The following is a 12163-nucleotide window of genomic DNA, read 5'->3' as shown; positions in this document are numbered from 1 at the left end:
AACAGAACAAAATTTCAATGTACCATTTGTAATTCAGTAATATGAGAGAATTGGTCAGGGGTCTGAATACTTTTGCAAGGCACTGTATATAATTAATATAGCGATAGAGAGATATAGAGAGCCACTTTTCCTGACCTTGGATTCCTGAATCTTGTCAAAACATTTGTCACTGCATTTGAGTTTGAATTAATATTTTTAAATTCTGTACCATGTGGTGTGTTTAATAGTTATCCCACAGTCAGTTTATTTTTATTTAAAATATTTCAAACAGCTTGTGTGAGCTCTATGGAGTATAGTAAGTTGCCCTGCTTGAACTTTGAAGGAAACATATGTATTATAAAATAGATAAAAAAAACCTTTATACGGTACAACTACACACAGTGACTGAAGGGGTTATGGATCAAAGGAAAGGGAAGCAAATGGTGAAAGCCACTGTTGGTGTTTAATACTTTAATTACCCCTCAAAATGTTTCTTCTTTTTAAACTGACTGGATTTGGCTGCAACACTTTGCAACAGTCTACTGCAGCGCTGGATTCATTTTCCTTGGCCACATGTGTCTGTAGGGCTGCCTTTAATACACTCTGCCTGTATAAGGCACAATCACAGGTCTGAACAGCGGATGAAGCCAAGGCAACCACTTCATCTCAACATGTAGAGTGCAGTTTAAGACAAGTAATCCGATTGCTTTTCAGCACCAAGAATGGAGATTACTTCAGATACGATAAATTAAAATGTTTGTTTTCAGGTAAAGACAATACAAATAGAGTATTCTATTTAAGTTACAGCACTTTGTAGTCTGCGTGCAATTTAATATGCCAGTTGGATATTCAGTTACACCCTCCTACTGGTTAAGAAACTAGAAGAACTGGAGTGATAGTTATAGGGAGTTTGGCTACAAGGGAGGGTTACAATCTAGAATTGCAAGTTGTTACAGAACATGAAACTCTTGTACTCTATCACCATCTTGATGTTTCTGCTGCCTCCTATCTCTAGGTTATTTCTCCCTACATGGGCAGATTAGCTGTACCCCCTCTCCACTTCCAGAGCTCGCTCCTTCATCCTTGCCCCTCAACAGTGGAACAACTGGCCCATGGATAAGGACTGCTCAGTCCCTGACCACCTTCCAGCACCTCCTCAACACACACCTGTAAAACTTTGACCCTGGACTACAGCATTCAATTCTATCAGTACTTGCATCACCCTTGTACTAAGAGGCCTCCACAAACTTGCTGTATTCTGCTACTACTCAATTATCATTTTTACATCTTGTACTTTATTTTGCTTTTAAAATGGTAACCAGTCACATTTGAAATCGTTCTTATCCATTTATTGTAGTTACTACTTAATGGAATCCACTCAAGCAAATATTACCAAGTTTAACTCCTCTTAAATGTTATTGTATTTATTTTCTCTTACTTGAATTCACTCCCATTTACTACTGTTCACATTTGTAACAAACTCACCCTGGATAAACACATCTAAAAAAAAATATAAATGAAACACATTGCATGTCTCACTATACAAGAGATGAGACCTTGGGTTAAAGGACATGGATCTTCAAACAGATATTGTGAAACACAATAAAAACACCTTGAACACAAGACCACTGAGCAACTCCATTAGCTTAACAAGGCTTTTATTATTCAAACACATCATGAAGACACAGCAAGCAGTTTGTCACTAGACTGGGAGCGCCTCTTCAGGAACATGGCCAACAGGACAGCACAGGAGAGAGCCAGAGCCACAGCAGAGACTGCCAGCACAGGGACAGAGGAGGCAGAGTCTGAGACGGGAGAGACAGAGGGGTTAACAGGACAACACGGGAGGGAAGCTACACCCATTGAAGACTCAGGAGTAGGGGTTTACATTGGGAATGGAGGATATTGTAGTCCAATGAACCAGCTATAGCAAAAGTCATTCAAGGCTCAGTTTCCCGGTCCTGCTAAAAGTACAGTCTAACATTCTTACAGGAGTGATGGAACAGTAGATAACAATGCAGACTACAAGTATTAAAAACAAAGTCTTTCATTTTAAGTGACAGACAACTGTTACACTCTTGAGATTCGATAAAACAGATTAACCCTCCATTGACAGCAAGCTGGTTCAGAGCTCAGTGCAGCTCTCAATGCTACTTACCCTGCACTTCTTCCACAAGCTGCAGGGGGTGGTACAGGGACTCCTTACTGAGCACGACAGCATGGTCTCGGACTACATGAACCACGGTCAGGGGGCCGATGGTGATCTCCTTTACATGCACTTGGGGGTCCAGGCCAGCTACACAGAGGGGGGAAGAGACAGGAGGGCAAGGTTAGTGTCATTGAAGCCAAGTAATGCACTGGTGATTGAGCTACTCCACAATGCAACTCCATTGAAGGGAAGCACACATGGTCAAACTCTCCACTGAAAAAGGAGGGCAAAATGAGGTTAGAAATGCTTTAGCACTAGAAAGTCACTGGTCCCCATTTTCTTCCATTGAAGAGTATCAGTATCATAGAGTATCATTGCAAGCTTTGTACATGCAGCTGTGGAACACAAGGTGCTGCTGTTTCCTGGTACCCAATCACTTCATATGTGAAAACTCACACCAATGGTCTATCCAATCAGACCAATTGACCTACTGCAAAGGTCATCCATTAAATGTTACAATGGCAACAAGAGAATTTTGAACCATTGGTTAGAACTCCAAATGCCCAGAGTTCCCATACCCATTTAATGCTTGTCCATCATATTGTACACTGGCAGCAAAGGATTAAGACTAAATTAATTTGAGTTGCCAAGTACAAGTGTGACAGTACTTATACAGCTTGGTTAGAGTTCCAGTCCTCCGAAAAGGCCTCGCCCAGGCTGGGTGTTCAGACAGTACCTGGATCAAGAGGAGCAGCTCTCTTCTGCGGCCATTTTCCGCTCCACTTGGGCTGGTTGATCTCGGCAGGAATCCTGTAGCTCTTACTCTGCCAGGGAGGAAGAGGGCCTGTGAGGAACCGGGGTGTCCCAGAGCACGAGCCAGCGTCACAGCACCCACACACTGCAGAGGAACCGTCCTCAGAGACCCACCTGAAAAAAGGGAGGCATGGCATGAGGGGGCAGGAGACAGGAGAGCCAGCTAGGATACGAGGACTGTGCAGAGCCAACGAGATCTACACAACCGCCACTAAAAATCAGTACCATCAACCAGTACACAGGGAGGAGCAAGTATTTCTGCAAGGGGATATGAAACTTAATATGAAGAGGACTGTAGGAAGCCACTAAATGCAAAGTTTCACACAGGTTCAAGCAGAGGCATGGGCAGGGAAAGGGACGTTAACATTAAAAGCAGACCGAGGAGGGAAAAATAAAGCTAAACCCCTTAGGACAATAAGACAGCAATTCTGATTCCAGGCCGAGACTCCACAAGACATCAAGAGTCTTGCAGGGTTTGTACTTGCAGAAGAGCTGCAACTGGGCCACAGAGGTAGGCTGCCATGATTGCAGTGGCAAAGTTCATCTCACACATGCTCATCTGGATTGATAACTGGGAATTGTGCTCGACAAGGTAGACCAAGGTCCAAAGCCAATTGCTAACAATAGCATGGTGGAAGGGGGCAGGGTCCACATTAAGACTAATCTGTTCAGCATAGAGGATCTGATCACTCTTGCACTGCAAGAGCTTACCTGTAGGTTTGCTTCTGGTAGGAGCAGGCCTTGTTGGAGGCATCAGCTGGTTTGTCAGCATTGACTGCTCTCAGTGTGCAAGTCATGTAGATCTGAAACAAGAGGGGAAGGAGTCACAATGGGAATGCAGTTAAACACACCATACAGCAAACCAACGTACCAGAAAAGCACAGGGGTCATTATAGTACACTTTGACAAGACAAAGTTAGTGATGGACCCAGGTCTAGACAAGCCTTACCATGCTCCTGGAATCCCCCTGGAACTTGAAAGCAGTGATGTCAAAGCGCAGCTTGTTCAGAGCAGGTCTAGTGAACGAAGAGGAGGAGTCTGGAGACTTGCTATCCATCATGCAGCTGGGAGAGACAGGAGACAAGCATGAGGAGAGGGTTACACCGCCAACACACAGCATTGAAACAGGTTCAATAAAGCAGAGTGCAGCACGAGCCAGTGTGTTTGAAGTAACTCCAGTTCTCACCCAAGCTTGTCCACGATAACATATCTGGGCTCAGAGTCCTTGTTGTTGCTCAGGGTCGCGACGCAGCTGTCGACGTAGAGCCGTAGCGGCACGTGGTTGTCAACGTCAACAGAAGCCTAGACGTGTAGGATGTCACCCAGGTAGATGACATTGGAGACTCTGGGACCACTCCAGTTATCTGGAACAGGAAGCAAGGAGACAGACCAGCATTAAAAAAATAAAAATAAAAAAACACCCACTACACATACCCAGCCCTTTCCTTCATACCATTCATGAGCAGCAAGGAGAAGTCCAGGATTTGCTCTGTAGAGGCTGTTGAAGTGAAGGGCACCCAGGTTGGTTTTATGGGGCTGCTGCTGACATTCCACCTTCTGAAAGAAATAAAAACTACATCCTTGTAAGTGATATCATGCATCACTGGCATCCTATTTAAGAGAACACAGGAATAAAAGAAATGTTGGCTTCAATAGAATCGAGTCCAAATCGTATACTACAGCAGCAGAGACTTGAGAACCCTGGTACAAGCGAGTGACCAGCAGCAAAGTGATTGTGTGAAGTTCAAAGATACGGCCCCTCAGGTCCCCGTTTGCTTGGTACAGTACCTCGGGTATCTGCATTCAAGGAGAATATCAGCCATATTAACCCTGGTGATGATGCCAACGCTGGCAGGCTTGTAATAGAGATGGTTTGTGTAGCTCAGGAAGTCTGGGAATACCTAGGGAGAGAAGTTGAAAAATGTGACCCTTCAATGCTTGATTATAAAAAAAAAATGTGAAGTGGTCTTGTGCTTTAACACTTTAAGGCACACAAGGAATTGAGCGCTTGTTAAAGCAGTTTAATACGCTTGAATGTTACAAGGAAACTGATAACTTGGATGACAAGTTCCAACCTGTCAGTAAAACTGAACCCCCATTTCATGCACCTCACAAAATCTTGGAGAAATGTCAAGGGCTAAATTAGTGATTAAGTTAATTGACAATAGGCCACACAAGTAGTTAGCTTAAAATGAGAACCACAGAAATATTAAAATGCACAACTCCAGAATTTCAAGATGCCTAAAGTAGCCTAACACTTTCCACATACCAGCACCTATAAGGATTAGGGACTAAATTGAACTTCACAGACCGAGGTGTTCATGCAAGTAGGTATGTACAGCAGAATACAAACAACAAGTCTTGAGTTAATGTAATAAATGTGCGCACTACTTGTACGCGAGACATTCACAGGGAAGTGTAAGCAATAAGGAAAGCTAGGCTACCCTCTTGACAGTTCACTTTACTGGCTACCGCAGTAACAAATGCGAGCGACACGCAGGGTTACCTGAAAAATACTGCCGCAGTCCTGGAGCTGGATGCTGAACAAAACCGTGTTGGCAAAGCTGTCGGAGGAGGTGGCCAAGCAGCCCGCAGACCCCACGCTCAAGTCGGCGCTGTTCACCAGGTAGCCGATCCCAAACAAGTCCCGGTTCACCGTCACGACCATGGCGTCTTTCCTGCAGTCCAGGGTGACCGAATTCAACAGCGACAGGTCAGCTCTCTGCACGGAGAGAGGGGTGGGCATCGGCTGAAATACCGCTCTCGGCGCGGTAAACAGCACTGGGTTATAAACCGGCTGATCCGACCATTTCCATCCAAACGCTCCGTGGAGCTGCACAAGTAAAATCAAAGCGAGCGAAAGCGCTGTCTGAACACTGCGCGTCCCCATTGTAAACTCTTCAGTTCAGAATCAAACACTGCAGCTGCATACCGATAAGCGCGTAGCCAGCACCTTTATACTCCCCGGAATTAATTAAAGTGTTAAACCTGGCTGGGTAATTAAACAATTATACACGGACACGCATTCGGTTACATGAGATCAAGTCTTTAGAAAACGAATGTAGGGCATATTCGGGTACTGAATCAGCAAATTGGTTTTGTGAAAACGACACTTTTTTGTGTTTACATGACTTGGAAAAGATAATCCAATTACAATTCTGATTAATTCAACTGGGTAGCCTACATGGATTTATTTTTATCGAAACGTAGAGCATTTGCGCATACGCAGTAGCGAGCAGGATCCTCCACCTTTCTTTGAATGATGCCTACACTCTAGAAGTAAAGGCTCTCGTTAGGACCTTGCTTTGCCGCTGTGGGGAGACCTTTTTAGGTGCTTCTAAGAACCTTTCTTACATGGACTCTATATTATCTACTTGGTGACATTCGGTTTTGTCATGTAAGCTATGAAACATGTATTGAAAATAGGAGTTTGCAAAACAATCAGGGGGGCGTGGCCTGGACTGTGCACTGAGTGTGTTAGTTCTCATTGCTTGTGTTATCAGGGGGGCGTGGCCTGGACTGTGCACTGAGTGTGTTAGTTCTCATTGCTTGTTTTATGTCTGTATTATGCTGGTAGGTGACGTATACGCTCCTTGCAAGGGAGCCGGCTCTTTTGTACAGCGATATCGGCGCTATGCTTCAGTGCGAGAGATCCCGGGTTTGCGCCCGCCCTCCATTTGTGTGTGGATTGCCTTGCTTTGTGTGATGCGCCTGCCTGCGAGAACCAAGATCACTAATATATATATATTGTAGCATCAAAATAAACTTATCAGTGTTATAACACATTCATTTTCGAAAAAAAATCACTCGATCATTCATCCTTGACCATGACACGCTTGAGTGACTATGACTGAAGCATATTCACTTAATCACCTAATTAGTGAGACGCTGGATATGGAGTGATTTCAGCTGTTGAATTGCAAGCTTGAATAAAAGCAATAAAGAAAATCACAGAAAAAGAGCAGCGCCTTCGTGCAATCGGCATGTTGGAGGATGGACTAGGGAAGCGTACTGTGACTCGCCTTCTTCGGTGCTCGCAGCCAGCAATTTCAAACCTGGTGAGACGGTATAACCAGACACACTCTGTCAATGACAGGCCACGAACTGGGAGAGCAAGAGTCCCAACACCTGCCCAAGATCGACAGATCATTTTACAGCATCTTCGTGATGTCAATTGTTAATCAGCACAATAAATGGATGCTCAGATATACTGTAAGTGATACGTTTAATTTGATATGAGAGATATATATATATATATATATATAGATAGATAGATAGATAGATAGATAGATAGATTCCTGCATTATTCCTAGTGTTAGTTCACATTGCGAAACGGTCAGGACCGCGGATAGCTCATATACTCTCTGATGAAAAGACATTGGTTATTGCATGCAGCCCGGGTTAAAAAGGTGCAGAAACGATATTGTGCTCATTTCAAATGAAAAGTGCATGTAATTCAAGTAGGAGACATTGAGGAGCTGTGACACGGACGGGTTGTATACAGGTCGGGATTCAGAAACTCTCCGATGGCGTGTTTAAAAGCTACCGGACGCGTCTGCTCTGGAACAATATGCTGCTTTAAAACGTGTCAAAACTAAAAGTATTTTCTCAAGTTAGGGAAGAGGCGATGTGTAAAACTCTGGGGATGCAAACTGAGCAGGTAGCCAGGACTGTACACCATCTCCAGGGAAACGGGGGACGTCAGGCTGGTGTTTGTGACGTTTCATTTTTGTGCGGGACACGTGTGCTGTAAGTTGGCGGGCAGTTTAGTCTTGTTGAGAGTTTAGCGGAAGATGGACGTATTATTATTATTATTATTATTATTATTATTATTAATTTCTTAGCAGGCGCCCTTATCCAGGGCGACTTACAATCGAAAGCAAATACATTTCAAGTATCACAGTACAAGTAATACAATAAGAGCAAGATAAATACAATGACTTTGGTTCAAGCAAGTACAAGTGTGACAAAATACAATTCAATGATACAGCAGATAAGTGTCAGTGATAGTTACATCAGGATATGATTAAATACAAAATACTACAGATTAAACACTTGGCAGATTACAGTACTCTGACGAACAGGATTAAATGCAGTAAAATAGGGGGCAGATAAGAGCAAGTAAAGCGCATTTAAGAAAGGGTGATAAGTGTCCCAGGCGAAGAACAGAGGAGTTCTACAGGTGCTTTCTGAAGAGGTGAGTCTTGAGGAGGCGCCAGAATGTGGTCAGAGACTGGGCAGTCCTGACATCTGTAGGAAGGTCATTCCACCACTGCGGGGCGAGGGTGGAAAAGGAGCGGGCTCTGGAGGCAGGGGAGCGTAGAGGAGGTAGAGCCAGTCTTCTAGTGCAGGCGGAACGGAGAGGTCGAGTGGGGGTGTAGGGAGAGATGAGGGTCTAGAGGTAGCTGGGTGCAGTCTGGTCAAGGCATCTGTAGGCTAGTACAAGAGTCTTGAACTGGATGCGAGCGCTGATCGGGAGCCAGTGGAGTGAGCGGAGCAATGGAGTTGCGTGGGAGAAGCGAGGCAGATGGAACACCAGGCGGGCAGCGGAGTTCTGGGTGAGCTGAAGCGGACGGGTGGCGGACGCAGGGAGGCCAGCCAGGAGGGAGTTGCAGTAGTCTAGGCAGGAGAGTACCAAGGCCTGGACCAGGAGCTGGGTGGCGTAGTTGGTGAGGAAGGGTCAGATTCTTCGGATGTTGCTCAGGAAGAATCGGCAAGTGCGTGCCAGAGTGGAGATGTGCTGGGAATAAGAGAGGCAGGGGTCCAGGGTGACTCCGAGGTTCTTAGCGGAGGAAGAGGGAGAGAGTGTGGTAGATTCCAGAGGAACAGAGATAGATAGAGAGATCAGAGGAGGGGGAGGAGGAGGAGGGAAAGAAAAGAAGTTCAGATTTAGAGATGTTGAGTTTGAGATGATGCGAGTGCATCCAGGAGGAGATAGCAGACAGACAGTTAGAGATACGGGAGGGGATGGTGGAGTCAGAGGTGGGGAAGGAGAGGAAAATCTGAGCATCATCAGCATAAAAATTGTGTTCGAAACCTTAAGATGCGATGAGGGGACCCAGGGAGTGGGTGTAGAGAGACAGACCCTTGGGGGACTCCTGTTGAGAGAGGGCGAGTTGTGGAGGTTGCTCCACGCCAGGTTACCTGATAAGTGCGGTTGGAGAGATAGGAGGAGAACCAGGTCAGAACAGTTCCAGAGATTCCCAGGTCAGCAAGAGAAGATAGTAGGATAGAGTGATCGACAGTGTCAAAGGCAGCAGAGAGGTCGAGGAGAATTAGGACAGAGGAGAGAGAGGCAGCTCGGGCAGACTTTAGTGAGTTGGTGACAGACAGGAGGGCGGTTTCAGTGGAGTGAGCAGAGCGGAAGCCAGATTGGAGAGGGTCGAGCAGAGAGTGGTTGGACAGGAAAGCAGAGAGCTGGCGGCGTACAGTCCGCTCGAGGGTTTTGGAGAGGAAGGGTAGGAGGGAGACAGGACGGTAGCTCTGGAGGGAGGTGGGCTCGAGGGTAGGTTCTTTGAGGAGGGGAGTGATAGAGGCTTTTTTGAAGGCAGAGGGCAAGAGACCAGAAAGGAGAGAGGTGTTGAGAAGGGAGGAGATGAAGGGAAGTAGAGCAGGAGCAGCAGCTTGAAAGAGGTGAGTGGGGAGGGGGTCCAGGGCACACATGGAGGGTTTGTGACCCTGGAGCAGGGAGGAGAGGTCAGAGTCTGAGAGGGGTGAGAAGGTGGAGAAGGAGGGTGAGTTAGTAGGGGGTGCAGTGGGTGTAGGGGTTGGAACAGGAGTGGGTGCGGGGGATGGAGAGGTGTTAAAGAGTTTGCGGATATCTGAGATTTTAGAAGAGAAGAAGGAGGCAAAGTCATCAGGGGAGATAGAGGAGGGAGGAGGAGGGGGGAGGGTTTAAGAGGGAGGATTAGGTAGAGAATAGTTTACGTGGGTTGTTAGTGGAGGCTTGGATTATAGATTGGAAATAAGTACATTTAGCAGAGGAGAGAGTAGAGGAGAAGGAGGAGAGGAGAGTGCGGTAAAGGTCTAGGGCAGCAGGGAGTTTGGTTCTCTTCCATTTCTTTTCAGCAGATCGCAGCGTGATTCTTGCTGAGCGGAGCGCAGAGGAGAGCCAGGGTTGGGGAGGGGAGGGGCGAGCAGGTCGGGAGGTGAGGGGACAGAGGGAGTCGAGGGAGGAGATGAGGGAGGAGAAGAGGGTGGAGGTAGCAGAGTCTACGGAGAGTTGTGAGAATGAGTCGATAGGAGGGAGGTGAGAGAGAGCAGTGGAGGCAAGGACAGAGGGGCAGAGAGAGCGGAGGTTACGACGAGAGATGAAAGTGGGAGTAGGAGGAGCAGGGAGAGGGGGGAGAGACAGAGTAAAAGATGAAATAGTGATCAGAGAGGTCCAGGGGGGTGACAGAGAGGGTGGAGGGGCAGCAGGCTCTGGAGAAGGTGAGGTCCAGTTGACGGCCAGCTTTGTGGGTAGGAGGGGATGGAGAGAGACAGAAGTCGAAGGAGTGAAGGAGAGGGAGGAATCCAGCAGAGTGGCTGGGGTTGGAGAGATGGATATTGAAGTCACCCAACAGGACAGTTGGGGTAGACAGAGAGGGGAGGGAGGAGAGTAGATAGTCGAGTTCATCTAGAAAGTGAGCGAGAGGTCCAGGGGGACGGTACAGTACAATTAGCAGGAGTTGACAGGGAGAGGTTAGTTGGACTGCATGAAATTCGAAGGTATTAACAGAGAGTGAGGAGAGGTCAGAGGGGACAGAAAAGAGTAAGGAGGGAGAGAGGAGGAGACCAGTCCCACCTCCCCATCCAGTGAGACGCGGGGTATGGGACAGGACGTAGAGAGAGGACAGGGCAGCAGGAGTTACAGTGTTATCAGGAGACAGCCAGGTTTCAGTGAGAGCAAGGAAATAGAGAGAGAGGTGGGAGGCAAAGGCAGAGATGAAATCAGCTTTGTTAGCAGAAGAGTGACAGTTCCAGAGTGCACCAGAGAGTGTGCGGGAGGGAGGGAGAGGCAGAGGGATGAGGTTAGAGGGGTTGGAGGAGCAGCAGCGGAGGGAGGGCAGAGGACGAGGGCGAGAGGACAGAACAGGGATGTGAGAGACAGTCATAGCAGGACAGGTGAGACAAATAGGCATAGTGGGAGCAGTGGGGTGGAGGGTACAGACCTGACTAGTAGATGGCTTCTTCCAGAGCGCTGCTAGGTTCGGATCTATTCGACCAGTGTCTCAGCACAGGCCTTCCCTTGCTGGACTCCCACAGCTAGACTCCCGGCTCTTTTGTTGAGGCTCTTTGGTTTGCTTGTGCTTCTTGCTGGCGCAGAAATAGGCTGCCTAATATATAAAAAACAACTATCTTGCCTCAGACGCTGGTTACCTGTAGACTCCCACAGCTAGACTCCCGGCTCTTTTGTTGAGGCTCTTCGGTTTGCTGGCGCTTCTTGATGGCGCAGAAATAGGCTGCCTAATATATAAAAAAACAACTGTGTGGCAAAAGAACCAACTAAACTGCGTGGAAACCAATCAGATAGCAAATCAGCTTCTAGTCAATTAAACCACTCACCTGGTACTAATCACACACTAACTCAGCTAATTCAAACACCACCTTACAAAGTTACCAAATGTAGTTACTTAAAAATTACTTGAAGCAGGAACTTGCCTATCTGCCTCATTTTTGTGGTTAAAATTTTCTTTAACAAACAAAAAAAACTTCTTTCTAAATCTTGTTAGATCTGGCATAGAATTGGTTTTCGGACAGTTTTTGGAAGACCACTTGCACTGAATTTCGTTTGGATCCTGGAAGAAAGTATCTGTTTGTCTTTTTTGCTTTAATAATTCAACTCTTAAAAAAAAAGGTAATTTTCTATTTATGAAAAAAAAAGTATTGAATTGGTGTGGGATAAGAGTTAAACATAATACATTTCGACAGTTAATGACTATTAGAATTCCAGACTAAATTTAGGTTTCATCTATTTCTTTATTTATTAATGCTCGTTGATTTGGACAATTTGAACCTGTTTGTGACAGTTTATTAAAGGCAAAAAAGACATCTTAAAGAAAGTGAATCTAGTCATTGCGGATTGCTTGCATTCCTGAATCTTTTGAGCTGAAGTCTGGTTCTGCCCTTCTGGAAGCCAAGGTAGGGATTCATTTTCACAATAATCTTTAGCTCTCTGATCAAGACCAGTAACATATTAAATTATAAAAGTCTATGAGTGATGTTAAATAATATGAGGAA

The 12163-nt window shown here is 46.1% G+C and overlaps 1 pseudogene; it reads right to left on the bottom strand.

The window, feature by feature from the left end:
* Positions 1 to 1620: 1620 nt before the first annotated feature.
* LOC117962983 (zona pellucida sperm-binding protein 3-like) lies at positions 1621 to 5854 on the bottom strand (annotated as a pseudogene).
* Positions 5855 to 12163: the final 6309 nt, after the last annotated feature.

This window comes from Acipenser ruthenus, chromosome 29 (genome assembly GCF_902713425.1).
Source record: "Acipenser ruthenus chromosome 29, fAciRut3.2 maternal haplotype, whole genome shotgun sequence".
Classification (NCBI taxonomy): Eukaryota; Metazoa; Chordata; class Actinopteri; order Acipenseriformes; family Acipenseridae; genus Acipenser; species Acipenser ruthenus.
This window is presented reverse-complemented; position numbering and strand designations above follow the sequence as displayed.